The sequence below is a fragment of the Hordeum vulgare genome, chromosome 4H, assembly GCF_904849725.1.
Source record: "Hordeum vulgare subsp. vulgare chromosome 4H, MorexV3_pseudomolecules_assembly, whole genome shotgun sequence".
Taxonomy (NCBI): Eukaryota; Viridiplantae; Streptophyta; class Magnoliopsida; order Poales; family Poaceae; genus Hordeum; species Hordeum vulgare.
This window is the reverse complement of record NC_058521.1, coordinates 179,297,007-179,319,047: the sequence shown is the minus strand read 5'-3', so window position 1 is coordinate 179,319,047 and position 22,041 is coordinate 179,297,007.

Here is a 22,041-nt window from a genome sequence, read left to right as displayed (position 1 = left end):
TCATCAACGAGGCCAAGTGGAAGGAGCACCAAGCCAAACATGCCAAAGTTGCTAAGCTCAAGAAGGAGAAACTCCTCAAGCAGAATCTCCTCAACTTGACGCCTGATGCACTGGTGTCAACACAGGCTGAGTTGAAGACTTTGACAGATAAGTACTCCAAGCTATCTGATCGTCAGAGTCTCAAAAGCAGTTTCATCAAATTTGCCACTAAAGGTGTTGACGACAACAACAAGAAGGCCGCCCCTCCAGTACCAACTCCTCAGCCTCTGATTGAAGAGCCAGCCGATGAATCTCCTCAAGCTGATGAAACTCCTCAAGCTGAGGAAATGACCCAAGAAAGCCGTGTGGATGTACCGACTATTGAAGAAATCACCACAGAGAATCCAGCTCATGAATCTGCTACAGCTGGTGAGACTGCCCCTGATCCAGCTGCTGCACCAAAGCAAGCTGATGACTCTGCTCCCGCTGGTTCCTCAAAGCTAGCTGATGAATCTGTCGAGAGAACACCTTCAGCAAAAGCTTCAAAGGTGAAGAAGCTGACTCCGTCTGCATCAGACGTGAAGAAGACCAGGGCTGCTGAGAAGGAAGCCAAAAAGAGAAAGGCCTCCTCAGCATAAGAAAACACTGAGGCCAAGCGCCTCAAAGCGCTTGAAGATAATGCTCCACTCGACCCTGTGCCCCTCAACGTCGCTCCATCTTATGAAAAGGTCACCTTTGAAGACCAGGAGAAAGGGCCAGATGAGGAAATGAAGGATGCTGCATCTGAGGAACCTACTGACGAAGAAATTCGTATTGACGACAGTCCTCAGCCCTCCATTCCTCAGGAAGACACTGCACTAGGATCAGCTGCATCAGCTGATGAAACTGCCTCTGTCACCAAGCAAGCTGAGGAAGAGCAAAGTGAAATTCCTCAAGCTGATGAAATTCGAAGTCCTAAGAAAAATCCTCAAGATGAGGAACAGGCTAACCCAACTCCTCCACCTGCGCAAGATCTTCACACTGAGGCTCAAAATGAACCTATTCCTTCTCCGGAGCAGAACCCTCAACAGGATGCTCCAATTGATGAAATTCCTCAGCCTGATGCCCAGCCAGATCCCATTCCTCAACATGAAGCACAACATGAGCAAGCTCCTCAGCCACATGCCCAAGCTGATGAAATTCCTCACCCTGAGGACAATGCTGAGGAAAATGCACCTGACCAAGATAATGCTTTCGTCGTGCTCAACCCCGAGACTGCAATTAATGTCTCCCCTCGAGTTCCTCAGCAAAATCTTCAGCCAATGCAGCGTCAACCATTCTCCAAGCGTCCAAAGTTTCAAAAGGAGAACTTCTTTGAAGAACGCATATACTTCAGAAAATCCCTATGACAATCCTCAAATCAGACATCTGAAGTTTTGGACGAGGACACATCTGAATTACTATGCCTCTGTGCTATGTGGAAGAAATAAGATATTCCAGCACAAGCATATTCCTCAAGTTGAACTTGAAGCAATTCCATCCCTGGTTCCAGTCCTCAATGTTCTTCATGAAGCTGGACTACTACCAATGTGCTCAGGCATCTCTGATTGGAACAGTGAGCTCATTCTTCAGCTTTATGCCACTCTTCACATATCTGGCGATCCTGAAGACATTAACACCTGGGTGTTTGACTGGATGATGCAAAACACTCACTACAAGGCTCCTGCTACTGAGCTACTGCGTGAATTGCCAGTATCAATTCCCTCAGAGGAGGCTGTGAAGCTTTATGGCGAGCGTGAGCTGCCCAACGAGATGATGGAAGTCCTCATGAAGCCTTTGGCTAAAGGGCAACCACCGAGAAAAACCTTCCTCGTCCACGAGCTCAAGTACGAACCAAGATCTGTTTACAGAATCCTATGCAGTGTCCTTGCACCAATCAAGGGACACGATGATGAAGAAGATGTTGTAGGCCTCATGAAGAATATACTCTTCAACATCATTCATGGTATTCCTATCAACATCCATGATTTCTTATTGAGGACTTTGGCCGACAATGCCATGTGTCCATCTGATCACAACATATATGCCCCATGGATCATGAGATTCATTAGGACAAGGATAGGCATCAACTTCCACGCTGATTTCAACAACCATGTTGGTTATATGCCTCCTATCAGGGTCAACAAGAAGACTTTCGAGCCAGTTGAAGGAAAAGGCAAGTCAGTTATTGATGAAGGTCGTAGGCCCCATGATGGCCAGTTCAGAGAGCTGGAAGCATATTCTTCATGGGATGATACTGAGACTCACCCTCAAAGCCATGTTCCTCCTCGTGTGCTGAATACAAGAGAGCTTCTCCTCAGTCTTCACCAGAAGGTGGATCGCAATCACAAGTGGGTCAAACGTCAGTTCGGCACCATTGTGAAAACCCTCACTAAAACACAGAACTCAGTGAAGCTTAACCATCACTATCTGCATGAGGTTTTTGATCGCACCTGGGCCACACTTGCTCATCTGAAGACTCAGACAGAACTTGAAGAATTGGACTTTCAGCGAGACTTTGACTGGTCGTGGCCTCCCAAAAAGAAGTTCATGCCAATTCCAGTTCCAGACCTTGAAGACAGTTCCTTCTCTTCATTCCGCACTGCTGAATCTGATGAAGAACCGCACGACACTGCCACTGGTCCAAGGAAGAAGACTACTCCCAAGAAGCACCACGCATCTTCATCAACCACCAAGAAGTGAAGTCTTCACGGGCGTTAGTCCTCAGTTTGTCCCTTTTTTGTCACTTGATGACAAAGGGGGAGAAACTTGAGATTTAGTCTTCAAGCGGGATATTTTGGGGCTTATGAACTATATTTAAGTTACAAACTCTTGGCTCTTCTGAAGTTTTTATGTAATGAGTTGTAACTTAAGCCCAATGGTACTCTGACGCTTTTTGAACGTTTTTCTTCGCATGCTGATTCCTCAAGTTTTTAATGCACGCATGCTGGAATTCGTCAGATACCATTTGTCATCATGCATCTTCATTTTCTTCATACTATATGTTACATGTATGCATGATTTACAAGACTCAGGGGGAGATCTCCATGATATAAATCATCAATGTGCATTTCTGTGAAAAGCAAAATTCTCAAGATATGCACATCTTCAGGGGGAGTGTCTCTGAATCTTGATTTCAAATTCCTCAAATAAGTATTTACACTTCATATTTTTATCCCTGTTGAAGACTTAACATAATTGTCATCAACCACCAAAAAGGGGGAGATTGTAAGTGCATCTAGTGCCCCTTAGTGATTTTGGTCGTTTGAAGACTTATAGGTTAAGTATCTAATGTGTTTGTGAGTATACACATGATCTTTAAGTCACTGAGGAGTTTAAAATATTTGATGATTATCGACCCCTAAAAATGTATATCTTCGGTTGAAGAAATTGGTCTGGAGCTTAAGAATTGAACCGCGAAGAACCTGCGATGAAATTGATATTCCTCATGAAGATACTGAAATTGAGCAATTCGGTGTGTCTTGAAGAAAATCATTTTGAAGACTTTGAAGCATGAAGATTTACTCTTTCTGTTTTATTTTCTTCACACTTTAGTAATAGGAACACCGTACTGTTAAAGGGAGTCGAAGTTACACTTTGGAATGAATTTCCTCATGATGCTCAACCCAAGCCTAATCCTACCAAAAGCGTCAAGTGAGGAATACGAGTGTCATGAGGACTCTCACAGTTGAGGGTTCCGACCGTTTCGATAGCCACGCCACATCATTGGTCTTATCCACACCAACGGTCATATTATTTAAGGGCATTAGTGTCAAATCATGTTGGGATGCTCCCAGGCTATAAATAGCCGCCCCACAACCATTAGCTGGTTGGCTGCTCCATTAGTAACTGACACTTGTCATAAGAGCAACCCAATTCATCAGAGTCTTCGAGAGTAATTCCTCAGTGAGGAAATACCCCAAACACCAAACCTCAAACCTAGAACCAAGTGATTGAGCATCACTAAAGAAGTTGTTCCTGTGTGGGACTGAAGCCTTTTACCTTTGAGGACTGTGCATCCTCCAGACGGTTAGGCGTCATGGTCTAGAGCAATCCAGCAGTCAATTGTGGATCGCCGAGTGATCAAATTTGTGAGTGTTTGGAAGTCTGCCCTGAAGACTTACCACGAGTGTTGGGTGAGGACTGTGTGTTCTTAGCCCAAGTAGAATACGGTAGGGACTGTGTGTCCCGGGACTGTGTGTCCTTTGGTTTCAATACCAAGCCGCTCCAAGCCAGATGTAGAACTGTCACAGTAGTTGGAACTGGGTCATCAACTACTGTCTTCGCTGTGAAACGGGTTCTAATTCCTCAACTCCTTACTTTCCTCAGATTATGTGTTGACGACTTTCACTGTTACTATTTGAAGAATTTGCTGAAGACATTCTCTGAAAATCCTCAACCCCAAATTCTACACGCTAGTTAATCCTCATCTGTTTTCTGGATGCCTGCTCACTTGCAATCTGTTTTCACATTCCTCACACTGAAAAGCTGCTGTTGTGAAACTTTGCACTTCTGATCCTTTACTGTTTTCGCTGTAAGTTAGTCGTCAGTGAGGAATTTCCTCAAAAGGAATTTCCTCAGTGGTGAAATTCTAAAAATCTCCTATTCACCCCCTTCTAGTCGATATAACACACTTTCAAGTAATCAAAGAGGCATGTTTACTCAGAAGCTTTAGAGCATTGACATTTTTGTCTACACAAGCACTTAAATGGCTAAGCATACGAGTACTTTGTTCCAAATGTCTGCTAACATAATCATTGAAACTCTGTTGTTTGGCAACAAAGTTGTCAAATTTGTCAAAGCATAGGCTCGCGGTTTTATCAAAAGGAATATCACTCTCAATAAATCTACGCATAGAATTCACTTCTACTACCTGTATCGGGTTATCGAGACCGTGGATCTCTTCGATAGGTGTTACATTTTTGACATCTTCAGATCTAATGCCTTTCTCTTGCATAGATTTCTTGGCTTCTTGCATATCTTCGGGACTGAGGAATATAATACCTCTTTTCTTAGGAGTTGGCTTAGGAGGTGGTTCGGGAATAGTCCAAGCATTATCATTGATCAAGATGTGATTCAGTAGGGTCTCAACTTGTTCTACAGTTTGTTCCCTAAAAACACAACCGGCACAACTATCTAGGTAGTCTCTAGAGGCATCGGTAAGTCCGTTATAGAGGATATCAAGTATCTCGTTCTTCTTAAGAGGGTGATCAGGCAAAGCATTTTGTAGCTGGATGAGCCTCCCCCAAGCTTGTGGAAGACTCTCTTCTTAGAGGTGAGCAAAGTTGTATATTTCCTGCAAGGCAGCTTGCTTCTTATGGGCAGGGAAATATTTCTCACAGAAGTAATAGACCATCTCCTGGGGACTACACACACATCCAGGAGCAAGAGAGGTGAACCAGGCTTTAGCGTCATCCTTTGGAGAGAAAGGAAACAACTTAAGGATATAGTAGTGGCAGATCTTCTCCTCATTAGTGAAAAGGTTGGCTATTTCGGATAGTTTGGCAAGATGGGCTATGACCGTCTCAGACTCATAACTGTGAAAAGGATCAGATTAGACTAGAGAGATTATCTCAGGGTCGACAGAGAATTCTTAATCGTTATAGGTGACAAAGATGGGAGAAGTGGCAAACTTCGGATCATTTTTCATCCTAACTTCCCGAGATTTTTCCTTCCAGTTGATAATTAATTTCTCAGCGTCATAGGCATCCTTACATGCAAGAAAATCCTCAGCTATCTCTCCCTCCATAACATAACCCTCAGGTATATCAGGCAATTCATATCTAGGAGAGCTAGATCTAGCAGGAGCAAAAGCAGGTTCTATCTCAATAGCATCGGCAAAATCAGAAGCATCACGAGCATTGGCAAAAACTCTAGCAATATGAGCATCAAGGAACACTCCTAGTGGAACATCAGGCAAACGAGCATCTCTAGCAGTATCAGGCATATCATCATCAGGCAAAATAGCATCTCTAGCATCATCAGGCAAAGCAGTATCAGGCATAGCATCTCTAGCAGTATCAAGCATAGCATCTCTAGCAGTATCAGGCATAGCATCTCTAGCAGTATCAAGCATAGTATCATCAGGCATAGTATCATGCATAGCATCAACCACAGAATATCTAGGAGTAGTATCACAAGCATCATCAAGCACAGGAGACATATCAAGATTTCTAGCAGGAGGTGAAGTCGCAAACTTACTCATAACTGAAGGTGAATCAAGTGCAGAGCTAGATGGAAATTCCTTACCTCCCCTCGTAGTTGAGGGCAAGACTTTGGTCTTCGGATCCTTCAGATTCTTCATAGTGATCAGCAGATATAAATCCCAAGTGACTCAGAGAATATAACAATACCTTTGCGGCAACGGCACCAGAAAAATGCTGACGTCAGCTGTGGTTCCCTGGCAATCGCTCCAGAAAAGGGCTGATCCTGCAAGCTCTGGCGTTAGCTAGACGAATGCTTATGACAATGAACCTTCTCATGCAACGGCACCAGAAGAATGCTGCTAGAACTCCCCGGCAGTGAAACTAGAAGAATGTTGTTGATGGCCCACCAGCGCGTGGGTTCGCAGCAGTTTTCGAGGGTAGAGTATTCGACCCAAATTTGTAGGTAAGTCAGTCCGGAGGTGAGAGTATACTCTCAAGTATTAGCAGCTGAATTTGTCGTATTCAACCACACCTGAAAGATTAGTTTCTGCAAGCACAGTAGTAACAACAAAGTAGTATGATAACAACGGTGTCAGAAACAATCTATTGACGGCAGACTATTCCTAACAATTGTATCAATGGCGCCTCCGTTGACGCGTCGACGGAAGTTGTCAATTCCCGTCAACGGTGTGGCGAATCAACAGTGTAGCAGGTAGTAGCAGTGTAACGAGCAATAGCAGTGGCAAGGAACACCAGTAGTGATAGCAATAGCAAGTAGCAACAGTAGCAAGTGACAGTAGTAGTAACAGTAGCAGCAGCAGCAGAGCAAAACAACTTACAGCAGTAGCAACAGTAGTAGCAGCAGCAGAGCAAGACAAGTAACAATAGTAGCAACAGTAGTAGCTGCAGCAGAGCAAGACAAGTAACAGAAGTAGCAACAGTAGTAGCAGCAGTAGAGCAAGACAAGTAACAGCAGTAGGACAAACTCGTAGGCAATGGGTCGGTGATTTGTTTGGATGATATTCATCACGCAACAGCTATAACACGGAGATATATGTGGCTAGCTCCCGTTCTTCAATGTGATGTAGGCATGCATTTCGTGTGTCGTCATACGAGCTTAGGGAAAAGAACTTGCATGACATCTATTGTCCATCCCTCCCGTGGCAGCGGGGTCCAAAAGGAAACTACGTGATATTAAGGTTCTCCCTTTAATAAAGAACCAGACCAACGAATTAGCACTTGGTGAACATATGAACTCCTCAAACTATGGTCATCACCGGGAGTGGTTCCGGTTATTGTCACTCCGGGGTTGCCGGATCATAACACATAGTAGATAACTACAACTTGCAAGATCGGATCTAAAACACACATATATTGGTGGCAATATAATAATTTCAGATCTGAAATCATGGCACTCGGGCCCTAGTGACAAGCATTAAGCATGGCAAAGTAGTAGCAACATCATATCGCAGAACATAGTGGATACTAGGGATCAATCCCCATCAAAACTAACTCGATTACATGATAGATCTCATCCTACTCATCACCGCCCAGCGAGCCTACGAATAGATTACTCACGAACGACGAAGAGCTTCATGTAATTGGAGAGGGAAGAAGGTTGATGATAACGATGGCGACGGTTTTCCCTCTCCGGAGCCCAAGACGGACTCCAGATCTGCCCTCCAGATGAAGAACAGGTGGTGGCGGCGCCTCCGTATCGAAAACGCGACAAAAACTTCTCTTTTTATTTTTTTTCTAGGACGAAAGACAACTTATAGAGCTGGAGTTGGGGGCGGCAGGTGCCTGTGGGCCCCACAAGCCTGCCCACCACCACCAGGGGAGTGGTGCCGGAGCAGGGGCTTGTGGCCTACTGGCCCACCCCCTGAGGTGGAACTTGGCGCAGATATTTTTGATATTTTCCAAAATTGCTCCCCGTAAATTTTCAGGACATTTGGAGAACTTTGAATTTTGCACAAAAATAATACCAAGGCAATTCTGCAGAAAACAGAGTTAGTCCAGGTTAGTTCCATTCAAATCATGCAACTTATAGTCCAAAACAAGGGCAAAAGATTTTGGAAAAGTAGATACGTTGGAGATGTATCAGTCCATCATATCATTCTCGTAATAATGTAATCCCGTTATCAAGGACATCCAATGTCCATGATCACGAAACCATGAGCATCTATTGATCAACGAGCTAGCGAACTAGAGGCTCACTAGGAACATGTTGTGGTCTATATATTCACACATGTATTATGGTTTCCGGCTAATACAATTATAGCATGAATAAAAGACAATTATCATGAACTAGGAAATATAATAATAACCACTTTATTATTGCCTCTAGGGCATATTTCCAACAGTCTACCACTTGCACTAGAGTAAATAATGTAGTCACATTGTGATGAATCGAATACCCATAGAGTTCTAGTGTTGATCATGTTTTGCTCGGGGAAAAGGTTTAGTCAACAGATCTTCTACATTTAGATCTGTATGTACTTTACAAATATCTATATCTCGATCCTAGATGTATCCACGAATGGAGTTGAAGAGGCGCTTGATCTGCTTAGTCTTCTTGTGAAACCTGGGTTCCTTGGCAATGGCAATAGCTCCAATGTTATCACAGAAGAGAGTCATCGGGCCCGACGCACTAGTAATCACTACTAGGTAGGTGATGAACTCTTTCATCCAGACTCCTTCCTGTGCTACTTCTGAAGCAGCTATGTACTCCACTTCACATGCAGATGCCACCACGACGCTTTGCTTGCAACTGCACCATCTGACAGCCCCATCATTCAATATACACACGTTTCCGGTTTGTGACCTGGAGTCATCTGGATCTGTGTCCAAGCTAGCATCGATGTAACCCTTTACGACAAGCTCTTCGGCACCTACATAAAGGAGAAACATATCTTTAGTCCTTTTCAGGTAATTAAGAATATTCTTGACCGTTGTCCACTGATCCACTCCTGGATCACTTTGGTACCTCCCTACCAAACTTATGGCAAGGTTCACATCAAGTCTGGTACATAGCATGCCATACATAATAGAGCCTATGGCTGAAGCATAGGGGACGGTACTCATCTTTTCTCTATCTTCTGCCGTGGTCGGGCGTTGAACTATGCTCAACCTCACACCTTGTAATACAGGCAAGAACCCCTTCTTGGCCTTATCCATATTGAACTTCTTCAATATCTTGTCAATGTATGTGCTTTGTGAAAGACCAATGAGGCGTCTTGTTCTATCTCTAAGATCTTGATGCCTAATATTTAGGCAGCTTCTCCAAGGTCCTTCATTGAAAAACACTTATTCACATACGCCTTTATTCTTTCCAAAAGTTCTATATCATTTCCCATCAACAATATGTCATACACATATAACATGAGAAATGCTACAGTGCTCCCACTCACTTTCTTGTAAATACAAGCTTCTCCATAAGTCTGTACAAACCCAAACGCTTTGATCACCTCATCAAAGCAAATATTCCAACTCTGAGATGCTTGCACCAGCCCATAGATGGAGCGCTGGTGCTTTTATACCTTGTAAGCATTATTAGGATCGACGAAACCTTCCGGATATATGATATATAATTCTTCCTTAACAAAGCCGTTTAGGAATGCCGTTTTGACGTCCATTTGCCAGATTTCGTAATCATAAAATGCGGCAACTGCTAACATTATTCGGACGGACGTCAGCATCGCTACGGGTGAGAAAGTCAAATCGTAGTAAATTCCATGAACTTCTCAATAACCCTTAGCGACAAGTCGAGCCTTATAGATGTTCACATTACCATCCGCATCAGTCTTCTTCTTAAAGATTCATTTATTTTCTATGGCTCGCCGATCATTGGTCAAGTCCACCAAAGTCCACACTTTGTTCTCATACATGGATCCTAACTCGGATTTCATGGCTTCAACCATTTGTTGGAATCCGGGCCCGCAATCACTTCTTCATAGTTCGAAGGTTCACTATTGTCCAACAACATGATTTCCATAACAGTATTGTTGTACCACTTTGGTGCGGAACGTGTCCTTGTGGACCTTCGAGGTTCGGTAGCAACTTGATCCGAAGATTCATGATCATCATCATTAACTTTCCCTCTAGTCGGTGCAGGCACCATGGAAACATTTTCTTGCGGTGTGCTATTCTCCGGTTCGAGAGGAGGTATAATTACCTCATCAAGTTCTACTTTCCTCCCACTTACTTCTTTAGAGAGAAACTCTTTCTCTAGAAAGGATCCGTTCTTGGCAACAAAGATTTTTCCATTGGATCTAAGATAGAAGGTATACCCAATAGTTTCCTTAGGGTATCCTATGAAGACCCATTTTTCCGCTTTGGGTTCGAGCTTCTCAGGTTGAAGTTTCTTCACATGAGCATCGCAGCCCCAATCTTTCAGAAACGACAGCTTAGGTTTCTTTCCAAACCATAATTCATACGGTGTCATCTCAATGTATTTAGACGGTACCCTATTTAAAGTGAATGCGGCAGTTTCCAATGGATATCCCCAAAATGATAGCAGTAAATTAGTAAGAGACATCATAGATCGCATAATGTCCAATAAAGTGCGATTACGATGTTCAGACACACCTTTACGCTGTGGTGTGCCAGGCGGCGTGAGTTGTGAAACAATTCCACATTTTCTTAAGTGCGGGCCAAATTCGTGACTCAAATATTCTCCTCCACGGTCAGATCTCAAGAACTTTATTTTCTTATCCTGTTGATTCTCTACCTCACTCTGAAATTCCTTGAACCTTTCAAAGGTTTCAGACTTATGTTTCATTAAGTACACATACCCATTTTTGCTTAAGTTATCAGTGAGGGTGATAACATAATAATAGCCACCACGAGCCTCAATGGTCATTGGACCGCATACATTGGTATGTATTATTACCAACAACTTGGTTGCTCGCTCCATTGTTCCGGAGAACGGAGCCTTGGTCATCTTGCCCATAAGGCACGGTTCGCATGTGTTAAATGATTCAAAATCAAGAGACTCCAAAAGCCCATCTGTATGGAGTTTCTTCATGCGGTTGACACCAATATGACCAAGGCGGCAGTGCCATGAGTATGTGGGACTATCATCATGAACCTTACATCTTTTGGTACTCACACTATGAATATGTGTAACATCACGTTCGAGATTCATTAAGAATAAACCATTAACTAGAGGGGCATGACCATAAAACATATCACTCATATAAATGGAACAACCATTATTCTTAGATTTAAATTAGTATCCATCTCGCATTAAATGAGATCCAGACACAATGTTCATGCTCAAAGCTGGTACTAAATAACAATTATTGAGGTTTAAAACTAATCCCGAAGATAGATGTAGAGGTAGCGTGCCGACGACGATCACATCGACCTTGGAACCATTCCCGACGCGCATCGTCACCTCGTCCTTTGCTAGTCTTCGCTGATTCCGTAGTTCCTGTTTTGAGTTTCAAATATGAGAAACGGCACTAGTATCAAATACTCAGGAGCTACTACGAGCGCTGGTAAGGTACACATCAATAACATGTATATCATATATACCTTTGACGTTGCCGACCTTCTTATCCGCTAAGTACTTGGGGCAACTCCGCTTCCAGTGACCGATTCCCTTGAAGTAATAGCACTCAGTCTCAGGCTTGGGTCCTTTGTTTGGCTTCTTCCCGGCAATTGGATTACCGGGCATGGCAACTGCTTTGCCATCCTTCATGAAGTTCTTTTTACCCTTGCCTTTCTTGAAACTGGTGGTCTTATTCACCATCAACACTTGATGTTCTTTCTTGATTTACACCTCCCCTAATTTCAGCATTGAATACAACTCGGGAATGGTCTTCTCCATCCTTTGCATGTTGTAGTTCATCACAAAGCTCTTACAGCTAGGTGGAAGCGACTGGAGGATTCTGTCAATAACCGCGTCATCCGAAAGATTAACGTCCAGCTGAGTCAGATGGTTGTGCAACCAAGACATTTTGATTATGTGCTCACTGACAAAACTATTTTCCTCCATCTTACAAATGAAGAACTTGTCGGAGACCTCATATCTCTCGACCTGGGCATGAGCTTGGAAAACCAGTTTCAGCTCTTGGAACATCTCATATGCTCCATGTTGCTCAAAATGCTTTTGAAGCCCCGGTTCTAAACTGTAAAGCTTGTCGCACTGAACCAGGGAGTAGTCTTCACTTCGTGACTGCCAGGTGTTCATAACGTCCTAGCGGTGCATCAAGGACATATGCCTTCTTGGAAGCTGTGAGGATAAGCTTTAAATTACGAGACGTGTCCGCATAGTTGCTACCATCGAATTTTAGCTTGGTTTTCTCTAGGAATGCATTGAAATTGAAGTTGTCATGAGCGATGGACATTGGACTACAATACTTGTAAAGACATTTTTAGACTAAGTTGATCATAAGTAAGTTCATCTATTGAAATTTATATAATGAACTCCCACTTAGATTGACATCCCTCCAGTCATCTAAGTGATACACGATCCATGTCGACTAGACCGTGTCCGATCATCACGTGAGACGGACTAGTCGTCAATGGTGAACATCTCCATGTTGATCGTATCTCCATACGAATCATGTTCGATCTTTTGGTCTCTCATGTTCCAATTCCATGTATGTACATGCTAGGCTCATCAAGTCAACCTTAGTGTTTTGCGTGTGTAAATCTGACTTACACCCATTGTATGCGAACGTTACAATCTATCACACCCAATCATCACGTGGTGCTTCGAGACAATGATCCTTCGCAACGGTGCACACTTTGGGGGAACACTTTTCTTGAAATTTTAGTGAAGGGATCATCTTATTTATTACCGTCGTTCTAAGCAAATAAGATATAGAAACATGATAAACATCACATGCAATCATATAGTGACATGATATGGCCATTATCATATTGCGCCTTTGATCTCCATCTTCGGGCGCGGCATGATCATCATTGTCACCGGCATGACACCATGATCTCCATCATTGTGTCTGCATGAATTCGTCTCGCCAACTATTACTTCTACTACTACGGCTAACGGTTAGCAATAAAGTAAAGTAATCACATGGCATTGCATCTCATACAATAAATTAAGACAACTCCTATGGCTCCTGCCTGTTGTCATACTCATTGACATGCAAGTCGTGAATCCTATTACAAGAACATGATCAATCTCATATATCATATATATATCATCACATCCTTTTGGCCATATCACATCACATAGCTTAACCTGCAAAAACAAGTTAGACGTCCTCTAAATGTTGTTGCAAGTTTTACGTGGATGCTATGGGTTTCTCGCAAGAACGTTTCTTACCTATGTCACATCCACAATGTTGATATGACAATGCTATTTACCCTTCATAAGGACCCTTTTCATTGAATCCAATTCAACTAAAGTGGGAGAGACAGACACCCGGTAGCCAACTTATACAACAAGTGCATGTCAGGCGGTGGAACCAGTCTCACGTAAGTGTACGTGTAAAGTTGGTCCTACCGCTTTGTCCCACAATACTGCCGAAGAAATATTGGACTAGTAACGGCAAGCAATTGACAAAATCATCGCCAACAACTTTTGTGTTATACTCGTGCATAGAATCTTCACATAGACCTGGCTCGGATGCCACTGTTGGGTAACGTAGTAGTAATTCAAAAAAATCGTACGTCATACCAAGATATATTTAGGAGAAACCAAAAACGAGAGAGGTTGTAGAGCATCTTAATACCTTTGAAGATCGCGAAGCGGAATCGTTACTATGGACACGGTTGATCGAGTCGTACTCGTAGCGATTCAGATCACGGAAGATTCCAATCTAAGCGATGAACAGCGGCGCCTCCGCGTTCAACACACGTACAGCCCGATGACGTCTCCTTCACCTTGATTCAGCAAGAAGAGAGGAGAAGTTGAGAGAGAGCTCCGGAAGCACGACGGCGTGGTGACGGTGGAGTTATGCAGTTCTCCGGCAGGGCTTCGCCAAGTATCGCGGAGGAGGAGAAGAGGGAGAGGTAGGGTTGCACCTTGGGGACGTGTGAAAGATGTGTGGAGCCTTCCCAAAACCATCTCTATATATAGGAGGGAGGAAAGGGGGCCAGGCCACCATAGGGTTTCCCTAGGTGGTGCGGCGGGCAGCCCTAGAGGAGGAGAGGTGCCGCCCTAGGGGGTGGCTTGCCACCAAAGGCAGCCACCACGCCCTTGGGTTTGCTGCCCTAGGCACCTTGGGCCTTGGTGGGTTGCGCTCCAGCCCATCTAGGGGCTGGTTCCCATCCAGTTTTGGCCCACGTGGCCCTTCGGGGCTGGTGGACCCCCGGAACCCTTCTGGTGGTCCCGGTACAATACAAACGATCCTCCAAACATTTTCGGCGATCAAATCTCCACTTCCTATATATGAATCTTTACCTCCGGACCAATCTAGATCTCCTCGTGATGTCTGGGATCTCATCCGGGACTCCGAACAACCTTCGGTAACCACATGTACTATTCCAATAACAACTCTAGCGTCATCAAACCTTAAGTGTGTAGACCCTACGGGTTCGGGAAACATGTAGACATGACCGAGACATCTCTCCGGCCAATAACCAACAGTGGGGTCTCGACACCCATGTTGGCTCTCACATGTTCCACGATGATCTCATCGTATGAACCACGATGTTGGGAATTCAATCAATCCTGTATGCAATTCCCTTTGTCTACCGGTATGACACTTGCACGAGATCCGATTGTCGGTATCCCTATACCTTGTTCAATCTCGTTACCGGAAAATCTCTTTACTCGTTCCATAACACATCATTCCGTGGCTAACTCCTTAGTCACATTGAGCTCATTATGATGATGCATTACCGAGTGGGCCCAGAGATACCTCTCCATCACACGGAGCGACAAATCCCAGTCTCGATTCATACCAACCCAACACACACTTTCGGAGATACGTGTACTTGTTGGGTAACGTTGCATGGGAAACAAAACTTTTCCTACGCATACGCAATACCTATCCATGGTGATGATCATCTACGAGAGGGGAGAGTGAATCTACGTACCCTTGTATATCGCAAAGCGGAAGCGTATATAACACGGTTGATGTAGTGGAACATCTTCGCGATCTAAATCGCAGCCCGTCCCGCGATCCGTCCCACGATCCCATCACGATCCATCCCGATCTAGTGCCGAATGGACGACACCTCCGCATTTAGCACACGTACAACTCGATGACGATCTCCGCCTTCTTGATCCAGCAAGAGGGGCAAAGAGGTATATGAGTTCTCCAACATGGCGGCATGGTGGTGGTGGTGGTGGATCTATTCCAGCAGGGCTTCGCTTAAGCATCGCTGAAACTAGACTAGAGGAGAAACATATCTAGAGAGAGAGGGAAGCACGTGGGTGTTTTTTTTGTGTCTCAAAAACCCTCAATACCTCTAGTATATATAGGAGGGAGGGAGGGGAGGGTGCAGCCTCAAACCCTCAAGGTTTGCCCGAAATTGGAGGTGGAGGAGTCCTACTCCAATCCTACTAGGAGTAGGATTCCTGCTTTTCAATTGGAAAACCTTTCCACGTTTTCCACCTTTGGGTTTTTTTCCTCCCAAACCTCATGGGCCTTAGTGGGAGCTTATGTAAGCCCACTAGTGGATGGTTTGTATCCTCCCACAGCCCATAAGGCCCCTCGCTGCATGACACCCCTCCCGATTGTCCCTGGTACACTACCGATGAGCCCGAAACTTTTCCGGTGACCAAAACAAGACTTCCTATATATCAATATTTACCTCCGGACCATTCGGGAGATCCTCGTGACGTCTGGGATCTCATCCGGGACTTCGAACAACTTTCGGTTACCAACACCTATAACTCAATTATACCAAAACGTCACCGAACCTTAAGTGTGCAGACCCTACGGGTTCGAGAACTATACAGACATGACCGAGACACCTCTACGGTCAATAACCAATAGCGGGACATGGATGCCCATATTGGCTTCTACATATTCTACGAAGATCATTATCGGTTGAACCTCTATGTCAAGGATTCAGTTAATCTCGTATGTTGTTCCCTTTGTCCTTCGGTATGTTACTTGCCCGAGATTCGATCGTCGGTATCTCTATACCTAGTTCAATCTCCTCATGGGAAAGTCTCTTTACTCATTTCGTAATACAAGATCTCGTGGCTAACTCCTTAGTAACATTGCTTGCAAGGCTTATTGTGATGTTGCATTACCGAGTGGGCCACGAGATACCTCTCCGTCATACGTGGTGACAAATCCCAGTCTCGATTCACGCTAACCCAACACACACCTTTGGAGATACATTTAGAGCACCTTTATAGTCACCCAGTTACATTCCGATGTTTGATAAACCACAAGGTATTCGTCCGGTGTTCGGGAGTTGCATGATCTCATGGTCATGGGAACAGATACATTGACATGCAGAAAACAATAGCAATAAACTGACACGATCATATGCTACGTTCATAGTTTTGGGTCTTGTCCATCACCTCATTCTCCCAATGATGTGATCCCGTTATCAAGTGACAACACTTGTCTTTGGCCAGGAAACCTTGACCATCTTTGATCAATGAGCTAGTCAACAAGAGGCTCACTAGGGATAGTGTGTTGTCTATGTATCCACACATGTATTTGAGTTTCCAATCAATACAATTCTAGCATGGATAATAAGTGATTATCATGAACAAGGAAATATAATGATAACCAATTTATTATTGTCTCTGGGGCATACTTACAACAGTCTCCCACTTGCACTAGAGTCAATAATCTAGTTCAGATCACTATGTGATTGCAATGAACCTAACACCCATGGGGTTTCATCATATCACTACAAGAATACCCTGTATAAAACAACACATATTCTATAACATTTTGGCTATACGTTGTAAAATTCAGAATATATACACATATTAAACGGTGTAGATATGTGTTGCACATTGAAACCTCTTACCTCACCAACACGGAGAGAGGGACGGGCGAGAAACAGTCCTCGATGCCCCTCATCTCTCCCAAATTGCCACCACCAACTGCCTCGTCACTCTCCTCCTCCCACCTCGCCGTCGGCCCTCCCTTCCCCTCCTCCCACCTCCAAGGCAGGGAGGCTACCGGATCTGCCGCATCGGCCACCCTCCCATCCCTCTGACATCCCGTCTCTCTTTCTCTTGACGCAGCTCCTTCTGGCGTCACCTGCGGTGGCTGATTCATGCGTCGTCCATCAAATCACACCATCACGAAGGATAGCTAGAGGGGCCCTCACACCGCAGCGCCTTCTCATCTGGCTTGATCCGGTGCTCGCGGCACCAAATTTTACCCACGACTTCCCCCGATGCCTAGGGTTTGGGGCGTCACCACGCCAGCCCTATGACTTTGTGTTGTCGTCCTCTAGTCCGACGAGTGAATCCCCTCCCTCGCTTTGTCCCCTTTTTCTAGCTCTTCCCCTAACGTACGTTCTTCTCTTCTGCTGTAGACGTCTAGGTATGCAGCCCCGATTATATTGAGCCAATCCCTGTAAAAAAACTTTGACCCTTGTGTAATTCACTGACGAACACTGATAGGCCTGCAGGCTGACTTCTAATTTCTGTTGATTTACATTCATGCACTGATTGCTATTCTATTAAATTAGTAATTATTGGATATCAATGGATCAGAAAAATATTAAAAAAATCTTATACGCTGCTAACTCATCAATCCTTGCTAGATTATTCACTAATCCTTTATTTTTCTTGATGTAGAGAAGCACATCATCAGCAACAACAGAAGCACCAGGTTGCCAATTTGCTCCAACAATATTTTTACCATGTTATTCTTGCTGTGATCGAATTATGTAATGTCGCCAAATTCTTCTTATGCTTCTTCTCTGACTTGTGGATCGTGAGATTGTGCTGGCTATCGCACTGAATCTTGCAGATGTCACAGGCTGCTGGTTGTACAACCTTGGGTGTTTCCTCTGTGTGCTCTAGCATAGGATGGCCGAAACGAGCATTCTGCTGGGCTTGGTGCATGCCGGCAGCTGCAACTGCTGGGTTATCTTGGAGATATAAGCCTACACCTGAAAAAAGGCACCATATTGGAATTTATGGAAAATGTATATACTGCAGACTACTTCATATATGTGGACCCCATATTAAATACTCCATTGCAAGAGATATAATATATAACAAGGGATCCAGTCTTAATATTTCTCTGTATGGCAGTTTTGGTGAGCTACTAATAAATTTTTTTCTGTTGCAATTTCACCCTTTTCATGAGTCTCATGGTCAGGTTATTTAGGTGGAGGGAGTAGCTTGCTAGTGGTAGCTTTTCCGTCCAGCTTAAAAACTAGAGGGCGTAGACTATTGGAGGAAGCAGTTATGCCTTTGTTTTAGTGATCAGGTAAATTAATAATCCACATTATTTCTTCCATGAGGATGTTGCTTTGATGCTGTTGATATGATTCAGAACACAGATAAATTCTTCTCTCCACGCCTGCTAATGTATTGATTGTTGTATGCTCCTACTATTCTACAGTCTTGCTAGCCTCTTCATCTAAAAAACTCACCATGAGATTGTGTACTTTTACTTTATCATTTGGTTATGTGATTGTCCTCTCATAGCATGCAGTTATTATATATGCACTTGGGTCAAGTCAATGTAGAGGATTCATCTATACCAAGTACTTATCTACTAATCTAAAAAAGTACATATCTACTACCGTTCTACATCATAGTGAAAATGGTACTGAATCCCAATACCCCACTTAGATGCGACCTACACCTTAGCTTTATGCGTCTTCATGTGCAAACATTCATATACTAAAGCTTCCAGTAAGCACACACATACATATACATAGGCAGTGGCAAACAAGGACACACTAATGAAAAGGAACGACATCGCCAAAGCACGCGCCCATGCAGCAGCGGCAGCAAGCACGTCAAATGACTTACGCACATCATCAAGAAAGCATCCTGGTAAAACTGCAGTTTTTATATTTCAACATGAGCTCAAGTTAAACAATGTGCACGTGATGAAGTGGGAGATGATGGTTGGATTGCGTTACCTTGTGGTCATTGAGGGATATTACAATTGGAAATAAGTGGAGCTGTGGGTGGGAGGAGGGGAGAAGGAACCATGATCTCGGGGACAAAACAAGAATTGAGGAAGGATATCTGCAGCGTGGTTGTTGCGAGGATTGCGTGATGATTTTATGGGGCTGGACTCGGCCATGTCATGCATGGAGGACGGAGCGAAAGAGGGGAGACGAACGATGACCAGCATACAATCAGCGCCGCAGACTTACCTTTAACTTTAGAGATATCATGTCATTGTTGTTGGGATCTATTGGATTCTTGTGGTTGTTAATTGTTAGGAACCTCTTCTTACTTCGACAGAATAAGTAACCCCTTCTTTCAGATTCAGTTAATCATCATGTTTGTCATTCATTATGTAGATGCTCATTGTTTGCATGTACGCATGTTTTCAAAGAAAGAAATATTTAATGCCATTCACTAGTTTTCAATGTGCCAGTTCTACATTCATAGTACATCACTGAGTTTTACCTTCAACTAAGACTATTTTCGTTGCGGTGATTATTTATTTATTCCTTTATTGCTTAGATTAGCTCTAATCATTTTTCAGCCTTTTTTCTCCACTTATTCAACTATTTATGTACTCCTATCTCCCCAATGTTGTACCCATTGTTGTGTGTAATTTAATGTGAGGCGTTGCACTCATCTATTCTGGCATTGTCCAGATAGAGGCCAACATCATGCACAACTCGAGCTACGAGTAGATTTGTCCAAGATAAGACAGTGTTCATAGTCATGATTCTCGTAACTGTCTACGATCTCCATATCTTAACAGTTTGTGAAGACGGAAATGTGAGTAATGTTCTTCTTAGATGCTCTTCCCCTTTGATTCGTAAATTTCTAAACTGGCCCGTGAGCTCTCGCCACTTTGATTCATAAATTGTTGAATTACCCACATGAACTCTTGCTGTCACGGTTCATAAATTGCTGAATTTCCGATTATGTCGCCTACACTCTTCCAAATGAGCAGTGTCTATTGTTCTTTTAACCTGTCAACTAACTAGGTACTATGTTATTAGTGGCTTGATTTTAGGCCACAACCACATCTATTTTTTTTCTTTGAGTATGTTTATATTCTTTTGGTGATCTGGAGTAGTATATTGAGTTGTAAGGGAATACTTTCAGGTCACAACTTTTCTTTTCTATAGTCGTAATCTAGCTGGGCGACCAATATTTCTAAAGTAATGAACCTTTGTAAGAAGTAACGTTTCTTATTTGCTGGGCAACCTATCATTATTTGCAATCATGTCAATCAATTGTGTATTAACAGTTTATTTTGTTATTTTCTTTGTAGATACAAAATATATATGGACGATTATATGGGTGGGTGGCAATTATACTTCAATGATGATGATGTTGTTCCAGTTAATGATGATGATGATGACCGTTTTTAGTTTTAATTAAGTTGTAGGAATGTTGTTCCTGTTGGATGATATTCGTCGGTTAACTTTAGTTAAGTGGTAGGGATGTTCCTATGTTAAGTTTTAGTTAAGTTGTAGGGATGTTGATGGATGTTTCAGTTTGAATTTTACTATCAAGAAAATATTTAGATTATGCATCACATTTGGATGATATTCCTCTTGTAATATCAACTATTGTAGTCGAACGGTTCTTTCCAATATATGATTTCTTTCTCTCGTGAGTATTTTTTTTGTTGATATACATACTTGTCACCATTGTGTGCAGTATTTATTTAATTGATGTCAATTTATAAAATATCATTCACATTATATATGTAAAACAATTGAAGCGTTGCAATTCTTCGTTGCGAAGAAATAATGTTTGGATTCATGTACATTAACCACCAACATATATGTGTGTCATAAGAGTCGGATTTATGTGTTGTACTCTTGCAACGGTCCCTTTTACTAATGGAAGTATAATAGTTGCATTATGTGATAGCAACACTGGATAAGGCAACGAATCCAAAAACGTTGGTAAAGAACCTAGCAAGGCATATCTGAACTTTTAGATACAGAAAAATGAGTTGCTATAGGTGTGGTTCTGTTGTAGTGTATCTTGCTTGTGAGAGAGGTTTTAGTCAATAGGTCTGAACCTTTTTGATCCGTGTGTTCTTTACAAATCTCAATGTCATCCTATAGATGCTGCTACCAAGCACCATTTGGAACTATTCCAAATGACCGCTCCACTATACGAATCCGGTTTACTACGCATAGTTATTCGGATTACTGTCAAAGCTTGCATTGACGTAACTCTTTACGACGAACTCATTAATCACCTCCATAATCGAGAAAAATTTCTTAGTCCACTAGTTACTAAGGAAAACTTTGGACCGATGTCAAGTAATCCATTCCTGGATCACTTTTGTACCCCTTGACAAATTCATGGCAAGGCACATATAAGGTGCGGTACACAGCATAGCATACTATAGAGCCTACGGCTAATGCATAGGGGATGACCTTCATCCTTTCCCTTTCTTCTGCCATGGTCGAGCTTTGAGTCTTACTCAAATTCACACCTTAAAACACAACCAAGAACTCCTTCTTTTCTGATATATTTTGAACTCCTTCAAAAACTTGTCAGGGCATGCATTTCGTTGAAAGTTCTTATTAAGCGTCTTGATCTATCTCCATAGATCTTGATGCTCAATGTTCAAGTAGCTTAATCCATATTTTCCTTTGAAATACACCTTTCAAACAACCCTTTATGCTTTCGATAAATTCTACATTATTTCCGATCAACAATATGTCAACCACATATACTTATCAAAAATTCTATAGTGCTCCCACTCATTTCTTTGGAAATACAAGTTTTCTCATAAACCTTGTTAAACCCAAAAGCTTTGATCATCTCATCAAAGCGTATATTCTGACTCCGAGATGCTTGCACCAGTCCATAGAAGGA